The sequence below is a fragment of the Delphinus delphis genome, chromosome 8 (assembly GCF_949987515.2).
Source record: "Delphinus delphis chromosome 8, mDelDel1.2, whole genome shotgun sequence".
Taxonomy (NCBI): Eukaryota; Metazoa; Chordata; class Mammalia; order Artiodactyla; family Delphinidae; genus Delphinus; species Delphinus delphis.
The window spans coordinates 48086143-48098426 of NC_082690.1; the positions used below are offsets into that span (position 1 = coordinate 48086143).

General features: G+C 34.7%; 1 long non-coding RNA gene across 1 annotated transcript in view; it reads left to right on the forward strand.

The window, feature by feature from the left end:
* Positions 1 to 12284, forward strand: part of LOC132429633 (uncharacterized) — a 445080-nt gene that overhangs the window by 71844 nt on the left and 360952 nt on the right. The window lies entirely within an intron of this gene.

Genomic DNA, 12284 nt, shown 5'->3' on the forward strand with positions numbered 1-12284 from the left:
AAAACAGTAATTTCCATTTTACTCACAGCAATTTTTAGACTTTATAATTTTAACGTTATTTTCTGTAAACTTCAAGGACCGTTGAACTATTTCAATGTTACTGTGTTTAGTAATGATCATATAAAATGTTAGATGCACTTAAGAGGAAGAAGAGGTTTGAATTTGAATATCTTCTTTCTATAGACATGTTAAATCTATAAACCAAGAGTGTCATTGTGGTTGTAGTGTGTGGGTGTCTTAGAATAAAAGTAATTCCAACATTATCCAGATGAATAGACAATAACAAAAATGAGCTTATTTCTAAGCAAGACCTATAATTGAGCTGGTGAGCATGTATTTCCTGACACATTTCTGTGACTTCTCTGCATGTGCAGAGCAAATGTCTCTGACCCAGATATACTATATTAATGACACTGATACTGCATTTGATACATTTTCTTAAGTGATTCAGTCTTTTATAAATACCATTCTGACAGCAAGAAGCTGGTCCTAGGCCTGATTCTTTGTAATTTTCCTCAGTGACTTGGGTGATGGACTAGAGACCATGAACAACAAACTTGTGGATGGTATCAGGTTGTCATTGTAAGCACTGGGTTAGAATGCAAAATGATTCTGGCCAAATGCAAAGGAGAATTCAAAATGGAACAAGTTTAAGTTTTGATGGGCTATTTATGATACCGCATGATATGTGATAGAGAAGAATTTGACATTGAAGTGAGAAGAAGCCAAGGACTGAGGGGTCGGTGGATGGCAATATGCCAATTGGAGAACCCACTGGCAAGTGGATGTCACATAGACTTCCTCGTACACCAATTACCATGTGTCTACTCTAAGAGTATGATATGAAGAAATTGTGCTAGTATAACATGTATCACATTCAACAGAAATAAGCCAAAGATAGTGCTTTATTAAGGGATGATTTTGTCCACTTTTGATGGTGATAGCAAAGTGGGCACTGTTTAACTTAAGGTATGTAATCTATAGGTGTGGTTATGTTACCTATAGATAATAGGTCATATTATATTATTTATAGATACAGTATCCACTTGATGGTTCTTGATGAAGATAATAAAATAATGGTTTTTATCTAGAATAAGAACTCTATGCATTTTACTGTACAGTTAACTTTAGCATACGTATTCACTCAACTAAAATACTTAATCCAATGTGTTCTAATGTCTTCTATTTACTTTGCTGAGGGAGAGACAAGAATACCAGTATGGCCAATAAAATAATCTTTATTCTGCTCCAGGATGGAATTCTTTGTTATCTCATTTCTCTGATCCCTTCTGTCTTGTTCCAGCAGCTGTCTCTCACTTGAGCACTCTTTCCCCTATGCTTACACTCTGCTTGTACCTTGAGGATGGACACTCCTTGATTACAGTCCAAACTCAAAATGGGTCTCCTATTTTGCAACGTTATGATCCTCCCCGAGAAACACCAGGAAACAGCAGTTGAATATTTTAATTCTGCACATTGGTATGAGCAATGGATACTTCATTTTGAAACTTCAAGTTTTAAAGTGTTTTGTAAAAGCCATTTTGGGTGTTTAAATAATTAACTCATTGAACCTAAGGGATAAAACCTTAGTGATTTCTTGCTAAGATGTGCACAATCTCTTATAGACCTTTTGGAAAGGTGATCATTCAGGTTCTACTTGATTAGTAGCTGTAATGGGATGCTTAGTCTCCAAGGCAGCCCATCTTACTGTTGGATGAATTCAGTGGTTAAATTCTTATAATTTTTCTTAGGTAGATGTCATTGAATTCTTGAAGTTAATAACTCCAACCTATTGGCTTCTTATTGTTCTTATGATAAAGACAGATTCCTTATCATGCCCTACCAGTTCTTCATGGTCCGGCCCCTGCCTGCATCTTCAGCTTCATATTGTATGATTTTTTCTTATCCAGTCTGTTCCAGCCACACTGGTCTTTTAGTTTTTCTTTCTTTGTTTTATTATTCCTTAAGGTCTTTGCATATGATGTTCCTTCAGCCTAGAAAGCTCTCTTGCCAATCTCCTTTGACCTTCCACTAAATTAACCTTTACTTTTTAAATTTCAGCACAATTATTTCTTCAGTTAATTCTTCCATGACCTTCTTGATTAGATCACACCCCCTCCCCCTGTTATATGCACTCATGGTGCTCTGTACCTCTTCTTTGTAGCTTGTACCATAATTGTGATTTTAATTAATTAGTGATTAATAGATGAATATCTTTTTAACCTATTACCCCTGTGTTTTTGTTCACTGTATGTTGTTAGCACTTAGCACTGAGCCTGCCACATGGCAGGTGTGAAATAAATATTTGTTGAATGAAATGAATGAAATCATCATAAGTCTGCCTATGCCTTACATAGGAAAATTTCATTTCTTCTGCATGATAATGCTTCAAAAATTTTGAGAACGTAGAATGTTTTTCTTTCAGAAGAAAATGTTGCACGTATCCTGTCCTTAAGTTGTCTTTCCTGTGACAAACCAGAGCCTTTCACCATCCTGGCTGCTTGCTCTCCTCTGCATGCATTCATATTGGTCAATGTGCTTTGTACAGTGAGGCAGTTGGTTCTGAAAATAATGTTCCTAAATTGTGAGATGCCTTTAGGTTCTAGAAATTCATGTTAGAAAAAGAAATAGATTTTTTGAGCTGAATTAATCTCTAGAGTGTGATATTTTAAGCTTTTGGTTCATTTTACATGCATTAAGTTAATTTCCATATAGGTTGTCTTTTGAAGAAGAGAAATCCATTTCTGCAAATCTTGAAAATCACTATGAAATGTTTTGTGTAAGTTAAACGATGTGCTTCCGAATCATTAATAAAGAATAAATATTTCCTGGACAATATTTCACAATAAAAATCCACTTTCACTCTTTCTTGTGATTTAGGAGGAAACAAAGCAAATAGTGGGAATGTGAAAATTAAAGACCTTACATAAACTATGTTGCTTTTTATATCTTGCAACATAAAATAAAGATAATAAGTACACATATATGAGTGAGGCATTGTTAGTCTTTCTTATTTAGATTAACAAATTAAGAAGGATTTATTGATTGTCTGCTACTTGTCGTATTAAGCTAGATACTATTTTTCTGTCTTAGAATAATAACTTATTTTTCCGGTTATAAAGTTTATACAAATTCAAAGTAGACCATTTGGAAAATAAAGAGAACACAAAGATATTTGCTCTCTGCCCAGATACAACTACTGTTAAATCTCTGGTGCATTTATTTTCATTTTTATGTTAAGCCAATAAATATTGAGTGCATAGTATTTGCTACTTACTATTCTAAAAGCTAGAGATCCATAAATTCACAAAATAGATGAAATTCCTGTTCTCATGGAATTTATAACCTAGTGAGGGAGATATAAATTAAGCAGATAAAATATTAAATATGTCAGATGATGCATCATAAAAAATAAATCAGAGTAGGGAACTAAAGAATGTTATATAAGGTAAAAAGAGAAGACATTTCTGAAAAAGTGACATTGAGCAGAGAACTGAAGGAATCTCTCAGCAAATATATGGTTCTAGAATGAGTCAGGCAGAGAGAATAGGAAGTGCAAAGGCTCTGAAGCAGGAGTATGCATGGCCTATTGGAGAAACAGCAAGCATGTCAATATGGCTGCAGCAGAGTGAGCAGAAAAGGGACAAGATCTGACTTATATTTTAAAACAGCAGTCCCCAACATTTTTGGTACCAGGGACCGGTTTTGTGGAAGACAGTTTTTCCACAGATGGGGGAGCGGTGATGGTTCAGGCAGTAATGCAAGCTATGGTTTGGGCGGTAATGCAAGCAATGGGGAGCGATGGGAGCAGCAGATGAAGCTTCTCTTGCTTGCCCGCTGCTCACCTCCTGCTGTGCAGCCCTGTTCCTAACAGGCTGCAGACCGGGGGGGTTGGGGAATCCCTGTTTTAAAAGACCCACACTGGATACTTTATGAAGTGTAAGCTCTAGGGAAGGAAGTAGAAGTAGGGATACCAATCAGGAGGCTGCTGTAATGGTACAGGAAAGAGAATATAGTGACTTAGACCAAAAAAGTGAGAAGTGGCTAGATGCTGGATATATTGTGATGGTAGAGTCATTGGGATTTGCTGATGGATCGCAAGTGGGGGAGTGAGAGAAAGAAAAGTGTCAAATATAACTAACTTTTATTCTCAGTCTTTTAAAATTTAATTAAAAAGAAGTTTGAAAGCAGAAAAAAGTATAAAACATAACTGTATAGTATAATTAATATTTATAAAGAGCAAACATCTATGTAATTATACAGATTTATAAATAGAATGTTAACAATACCCCAAAGCCTCACTTTTGTCTTTTCCCAGTTCCTAACTCTTTTCTTACTCTTAGAAGCATCCATTATTCTGAGTTTTATGTTTATCGCTTTCTTGCTGTTCTTTAAACATTTATTGTTTCCCTAAAATATATATCTAATTAGCTTGTTTATGAACATTATATAAATTGAATAATGCTTTATGTGTTCTTTTGGGTTTTTCTTCTTTCATACGGGATTATGTCTGTGAGATTTATTAGTTAGTCTGTTCATTTTTATTGTTGTATAGTATTCCATTGTATGACTATGCCATAATGTATTCATTCTTCAGCTGTGGATAGCTATGAACTTTTTTGTATTTGTATCCTGGTGCACAAGGGTTTTTCTAGGGAATTTTTCTAAGACGTGAATTTTCGGATTTAAGAATAAGTGATCCTTCTACTTAAGTAGTATGGCTAAACTGTTTTCAAAATGGTTGTACCAATTTAGACTTCCAACAGCAGTTATTTCATGTTATTCTATATCTTTGCCCAAACTTATATTATTAATATTTTTGTCAATCTAGTGGATGGGTATTGGCTCCTTGTGGTTTAATTTGCATGACTTTGATTACTAATGAGGTTAAGAATTCATTGTATGTTTATTGGCTATTTATATATTATTTTTTTGTAAAGTGCTTGTTCAAGCCTCTTGATCATTTTTCTACTGGGCTGTCTTTTTGTTACTGATTTGTGGAAGGTGGTTATTAAATCCATGAGTTAAGCTCATTGTTGTTATACATAATAAAGGTATCCTATTCCATGGCATGTTTTTCACTATTTTTATATCTCTTTTACTTTATGGTTGGTACTTACTGTGTTTTGTTTAAAATTTTCTTCCACTACCTGAGGTCATAAGTATATTCTCCTATATTTCTTTAAAGAGCTTCATAATTTTATCTTTCACATTTAGGCTTATCTTTTTCTTAAGGCCAAACTCTTCAATGGTTTATTTTGCAAATGTGCTTCTTCTGAAATAATTTATCACTTTTATGAGGTTCATTAATCTTTGGACTCTCTAAAGATAAAACACACTGAAGACATTTTCCAGGAGTATTTTATAAGCTTATGTATAGAAAAAGTATGTCAGCAGCCTAATCCAGGACACTGTCTCATTTTGAGGATTAAAAAAAAAAAACTAAATTCAAACTCTGCTTACTTTCATTTTTTCTTCTTGTTTGCATATGCTTTTTTTACTTAAAATAGTGGAGTGACTGAACTAAAAATTGTGGTTCAGTTTTTCCCAGTACCCACACCAGCCTAGATTTTAGGCTGTAAATTTATGATACAACAGAGAGAGCTATTTTGCTCAGAAAATTATTATTTCAAAAAAAATATTTTTTTCTAAGTGTTTATTTTCCCCTCATTTGGAGCAGCAATAATTTACCAAAAAAAAATCAATAAATGTTATAGAGGAAAATAAAATAGGTCAAGATAAAGAACTATAGGGTTGTTTTAGATAAGGTCACAGAAGGCTTCTCTGAGGAGGTGACATTTAAGCAGAAACTAAGTAAAATGAGGAGTTAAGACCTGAGAAGATCTTGGAGAAGGGAATTCCCAGTAGAGGGAGTAGCAACTTGCTGTAAGGTGGAAATGAGCAAAATAGTGAGGCTGGAGTGGAGTGCAGTTGTAAATTCATTCAGTTTCTAGTTATACTTGAAAATGTTTTCAAAATCAATTCTAAACCTGCTAGTTTTAATCTAATATGATGCACCTTATATACTGCCATCATATAATCTTTCTCAAGTACTTTTACCAACTCATCAGTAGCCTGTTCATAAACCTCCTGTTTACTAGTTGTTTCTATTATTTATTGATTTATTATTGTCCTGTCAATATGATTAAGGAAAGTCATTAACCATGGTCAATTAAATTTAACCCCTGTTTTTTTTGACCCTGGGGTATGATACGTAGAGTTGTCTCCTTGAGAAACCTCTCCATCGAAAATCAGCATCTTCAGTTTGGAATGTCTGACATTGAGACTTTTACTTTGGGGCACATATTTGTAACCACGTCTTTTTTTTTTTTCTTTCTATACCTTAACAATGTGGTCTATTTCTCTCTAACAGCAGTTGTTTGAGCCACTTATTTTTTTGTACCCAGCAGCCAAAAGAAGATGACTGTTTATCCTTGTGAGGTACCATCTCAGGGCCACTCAGTGAATTTTAGTATGCCATGTAGGCTATATTTAAAGCCACACCATCCCAAACATGCCCTCCAAATTTGATGAAAATGCCTAACTGCTTTCATATGACATGGAAAAAAGCAAAGAGAAACTTAATTTTATTTTTATATGTTTACTTTCTGTACTTAAAAAAAAGGAATTTGAAACAATGAAAAGCAACACAAATTGTAAAAATGCAAATATCAATAGGATGTCAGTATTAAAGGCAAATGGGAATACAAATGAGTATGGGATACTTTAGTCATGACTACCTGATTTGAACTGTACTAGAGTATGTTTTCAACACCTCAGTATGTCCAGACATCTTAATCCATTTGGATGGTTCATTTTCAGTGTTACAAATAAAAAATGTAGTTAGCTTAATTAATAGAACTTTTCAGCTTAATTCTGGCTCTATTTATCAGACTCCACTCTACTGATACAGGCACCATTTGTTGAGCATCTACTATGTGCTAGACATCAAACATAACCTTTTCAGAATTTTTCAGAATTTGATTGAGGGAATTTTACAAATGAAGGAATGGATGTTGATAGGATTTTACAAATGAATAAAATGAGGTCAGTTTAGGTTAAATGGGGCAGAGCCAGGATTTCAATGCAGATATGAGTAAATTTAAAGTCTCTTTCTACTATACCATCCTGTTTTGCCTGTTTCAAAGAAGTTTTACTTAAATATGCATATGGCATTTTTTAAGCATATGTGCAGTGTAGTTTAAACATACTTAAGTATGACATTTAGTTTTTATTACTATGCACAGCTAAACAAAAAGAAAAAAGAAAACTTTAAAGACTTCAGAATAGCTTTCTATTTAGTTATCACTACCATTTACAGTCCACTTGTTTTCTAATCAACTTGTGTGTGCTTTTGGTAAGACCACTTACTCCTCTGGGCCTTATTAAGAATTTGTGTTGTTGAATGTTCTAGTGGCAAAACAGTTAATATTTGGGAATTTTTTGTTTATTGGTTTAAAAGTACTTAAGTGTGTGTTATGCTCTCATACCACACGAACACCTCTAAATAAGATATGTTTTATTTTGCACATTTTAAGCTATATTTAAATGTTATCCTATTGCATTTATTCCTTTTCAACTTGTTTTTTTTCATTTAATATTACACCTATGAGATTTATCCTTATGGATACTTCTAGCTTGTTCATTGTTTTTTTCCTCTGCTTCATAGTATTACATTAATAAGAGTATTCTAAAATTTACCTGTCCATTCTCTTATTGATGAACATTAGGATGTTTCCACTTTTACTTCATTATAAATAATTTGATTAAAACATTCATGTACATATTTTGAGACATATTTTCCACTGTTTCTCTGGACTAAATGCATAGATGTGGAATTACTGTATTATAGTGTCTGTTTTATATTGTGAAATGATTGCCTCAAAATGGTTAGTTACCACATCCTTCACTCACATAATTACCATTTTTTTGTTCTTGTTATGGTGAGAACATTTAAGATTTACTGTCTTAGCAGCTTTTAAGCACATAATATGGTATTGTTAGCTATAGTCGCCATGCTGTACATTAAATCCTCAGAATTATTCCTCTTGTACCCTTTGACCAACATCTCATTTCCCCCACCCCCAGCACCTGGGAACTACTAATCTACTCTCTTTTAATATGAGTTCAGCTTTTTTAGGTTTCACATATAAGTGATCATACAGTATTTGGCCTTCTCTGTTAGACATATTTCACTTAGGATACTGCCCTCATGGTTCACCCATGTTGTCACAAATGGCACAATTTCCTTCTTTTTTATGGCTGAATAATATTCCATTGTCTGTATGTATTTACCATATTTTCTCTTTTTTTTGCATCACTTTTTTTTTTTATTAGTTGGAATATAGCACCATTAAAAAAATATACAGCACAAAAACCTTAGCTTTGCCATTTGTTACAGAAAAGGTTTTGCTCCAATTAGTGCACATCTGGGAGGTTTGCCTAGATTTCATCCTATTTTGAGGCTCATCATGAGGCACCTCTTGTGGAACAGCTAAACATTCATGATCATTCACTCAGGTCTTTTTTTTTTTTTACATCTTTATTGGAGTATAATTGCTTTACAATGGTGTGTTAGTTTCTGCTTTATAACAAAGTGGATCACTTATACATATATATATGTTCCCATAACTTTTCCCTCTTGCGTCTCCCTCCTTCCCACCCTCCCTATCCCACCCCTCCAGGAGGTCACAAAGCACCGAGCTGATCTCCCTGTGCTATGCGGCTGCTTCCCGCTAGCTATCTACCTTACGTTTGGTAGTGTATATACGTCCATGCCTCTCTCTCGCTTTGTCACAGCTTACCCTTCGCCCTCCCCATATCCTCAAGTCCATTCTCTAGTAGGTCTGTGTCTTTATTCCTGTCTTACCCCTAGGTTCTTCATGACATTTTTTTTTCTTAAATACCATAAATATGTGTTAGCATACGGTATTTGTCTTTCTCTTTCTGACTTACTTCACTCTGTATGACAGACTCTAGGTCTATCCACCTCATTACAAATAGCTCAATTTCGTTTCTTTTTATGGCTGGTAATATTCCATTGTATATATGTGCCACATCTTCTTTATCCATTCATCCGATGATGGGCACTTAGGTTGTTTCCATGTCCTGGATATTGTAAATAGAGCTGCAATGAACATTTTGGTACATGACTCTTTTTGAATTATGGTTTTCTCAGGGTATATGCCCAGTGGTGGGATTGCTGGGTCATATGGTAGTTCTATTTGTAGTTTTTAAAGGAACCTCCGTACTGTTCTCCACAGTGGCTGTACCAATTCACATTCCCACCAGCAGTGCAAGAGTGTTCCCTTTTCTCCACACCCTCTCCAGCATTTATTGTTTCTAGATTTTCTGATGATGGCCATTCTGACTGGTGTGAGATGATATCTCATTGTAGTTTTGATTTGCATTTCTCTAATGATTAATGATGTTGAGCATTCTTTCATGTGTTTGTTGGCAGTCTGTATATCTTCTTTGGAGAAATGTCTATTTAGGTCTTCTGCCCATTTTTGGATTGGGTTGTTTGTTTTTCTGTTATTGAGTTGCATGAACTGCTTATAAATTTTGGAGATTAATCCTTTGTCAGTTGCTTCATTTGAAAATATTTTCTCCCATTCTGAGAGGTGTCTTTTGGTCTTGTTTATGGTTTCCTTTGCTGTGTAAAAGCTTTGAAGTTTCATTAGGTCTCATTTGTTTATTTTTGTTTTTATTTCCATTTCCCTAGGAGGTGGGTCAAAAAAGATCTTGCTGTGATTTATGTAATAGTGTGTTCTGCCTATGTTTTCCTCTAAGAGTTTGATAGTTTCTGGACTTACATTTAGGTCTTTAATCCATTTTGAGTTTATTTTTGTGTATGGTGTTAGGGAGTGATCTAATCTCATACTTTTACATGTAGCTGTCCAGTTTTCTCAGCACCACTTATTGAACAGGCTGTGCTTTCTGCACTGTATATTCCTGCCTCCTTTATCAAACATAAGGTGACCATATGTGTCTGGGTTAATCTCTGGGCTTTCTATCTTGTTCCATTGATCTGTGTTTCTGTTTTTGTGCCAGTACCATACTGTCTTGATTACTGTAGCTTTGTAGTATAGTCTGAAGTCAGGGAGCCTGATTCCTCCAGCTCCGTTTTTCGTTCTCAAGATTGCTTTGGCTATTCGGGGTCTTTTGTGTTTCCATACAAATTGGGAAATTTTTTGTTCTAGTTCTGTAAAAAATGCCAGTGGTAGTTTGATAGGGATTCCATTGAATCTGTAGATTGCTTTGGGTAGTAGAGTCATTTTCACAATGTTGATTCTTCCAATCCAAAAACATGGTATATCTCTCCATCTATTTGTATCATCTTTAATTTCTTTCATCAGTGTCATAATTTTCTGCATACAGGTCTTTTGTCTCCTTACGTAGTTTTATTCCTAGATATTTTATTCTTTTTGTTGCAATGGTAAATGGGAGTGTTTTCTTGATTTCACTTTCAGATTTTTCATCATTAGTGTATAGGAATGCCAGAGATTTCTGTGCATTAATTTTGTATCCTGCAACTTTACCAAGTTCATTGATTAGCTCTAGAAGTTTTCTGGTAGCATCTTTAGGATTCTCTATGTATAGTATCACGTCATCTGCAAACAGTGACAGCTTTACTTCTTCTTTTCCGGTTTGGATTCCTTTTATTTCCTTTTCTTCTCTGATTGCTATGGCTAAAACTTCCAAAACTATGTTGGATAAGAGTGGTGAGAGTGGGCAACCTTGTCTCGTTCCTGATCTTAGTGGAAATGCTTTCAGTTTTTCACCATTGAGGATGATGTTGGCTGTGGGTTTGTCATATATGACCTTTATTATGTTGAGGAAAGTTCCCTCTATGCCTACTTTCTGCAGGGTTTTTATCATAAATGGGTGTTGAATTTTGTCCAAAGCTTTCTCTGCATCTATTGAGATGATCATATGATTTTTATCCTTCAGTTTGTTAATATGGTGTATCACGTTGATTGATTTGCATATATTGAAGTATCCTTGCATTCCTAGAATAAACCCTACTTGATCATGATGTATGATCCGTTTAATGTGCTGTTGGATTCTGTTTGCTAGTATTTTGTTGAGGATTTTTGCATCTATGTTCATCAGTGATATTGGCCTGTAGTTTTCTTTCTTTGTGACATCCTTGTCTGGATTTGGTATCAGGGTGATGGTGGCCTCGCAGAATGAGTTTGGGAGTGTTCCTCCCTCTGCTATATTCTGGAAGAGTTTGAGAAGGATAGGTGTTAGCTCTTCTCTAAGTGTTTGATAGAATTTGCCTGTGAAGCCATCTGGGCCTGGGCTCTTGTTTGTTGGAAGATTTTTAACCACAGTTTCAATTTCAGTCTTGTGATTGGTCTGTTCATATTTTCTATTTCTTCCTGATTCAGTCTTGGCAGGTTGTGCATTTCTAAAAATTTGTTCATTTCTTCCAGGTTGTCCATTTTATTGGCATAGAGTTGCTTGCAGTAATTTCTCATGATCTTTTGTATTTCTGCAGTGTCAGTTGTTACTTCCCCTTTCTCATTTCTAATTCTATTGATTTGAGTCTTCTCCCTTTTTTGCTTGATGAGTCTGGCTAATGGTTTATCAATTTTGTTTATCTTCTCAAAGAACCAGCTTTTCGTTTTAATGATCTTTGCTATCGTTTCCTTCATTTCTTTTTCATTTATTTCTGATCTGATTTTTATGATTTCTTTCCTTCTGCTAACTTTGGGGTTTTCTTGTTCTTTCTCTAATTGCTTTAGGTGCAAGGTTAGGTTGTTTATTCGAGAAGTTTCCTGTTTCTTAAGGTAGGATTGTATTGCTATAAACTTCCCTCTTAGAACTGCTTTTGCTGCATCCCATAGATTTTGGGTCGTCGTGTCTCCGTTGTCATTTGTTCCTAGGTGTTTTTTAATTTCCTCTTTGATTTCTTCAGTGATCACTCCGTTATTAAATAGTGTATTGTTTAGCCTCCATGTGTTTGTATTTTTTACAGATCTTTTCCTTTAATTGATATCTAGTCTCATAGCGTTGTGGTTGGAAAAGATACTTGATACAATTTCAATTTTCTTAAATTTACCAAGGCTTGATTTGTGACCCAAGATATGATCTATCCTGGAGAATGTTCCATGAGCACTTGAGAAGAATGTGTATTCTGTTGTTTTTGGATGGAATGTCCTATAAATATCAATTAAGTCCATCTTGTTTAATGTATCATTTAAAGCTTGTGTTTCCTTATTTATTTTCATTTTAGATGATCTGTCCATTGGTGAAAGTGGGGTGTTAACGTTCCC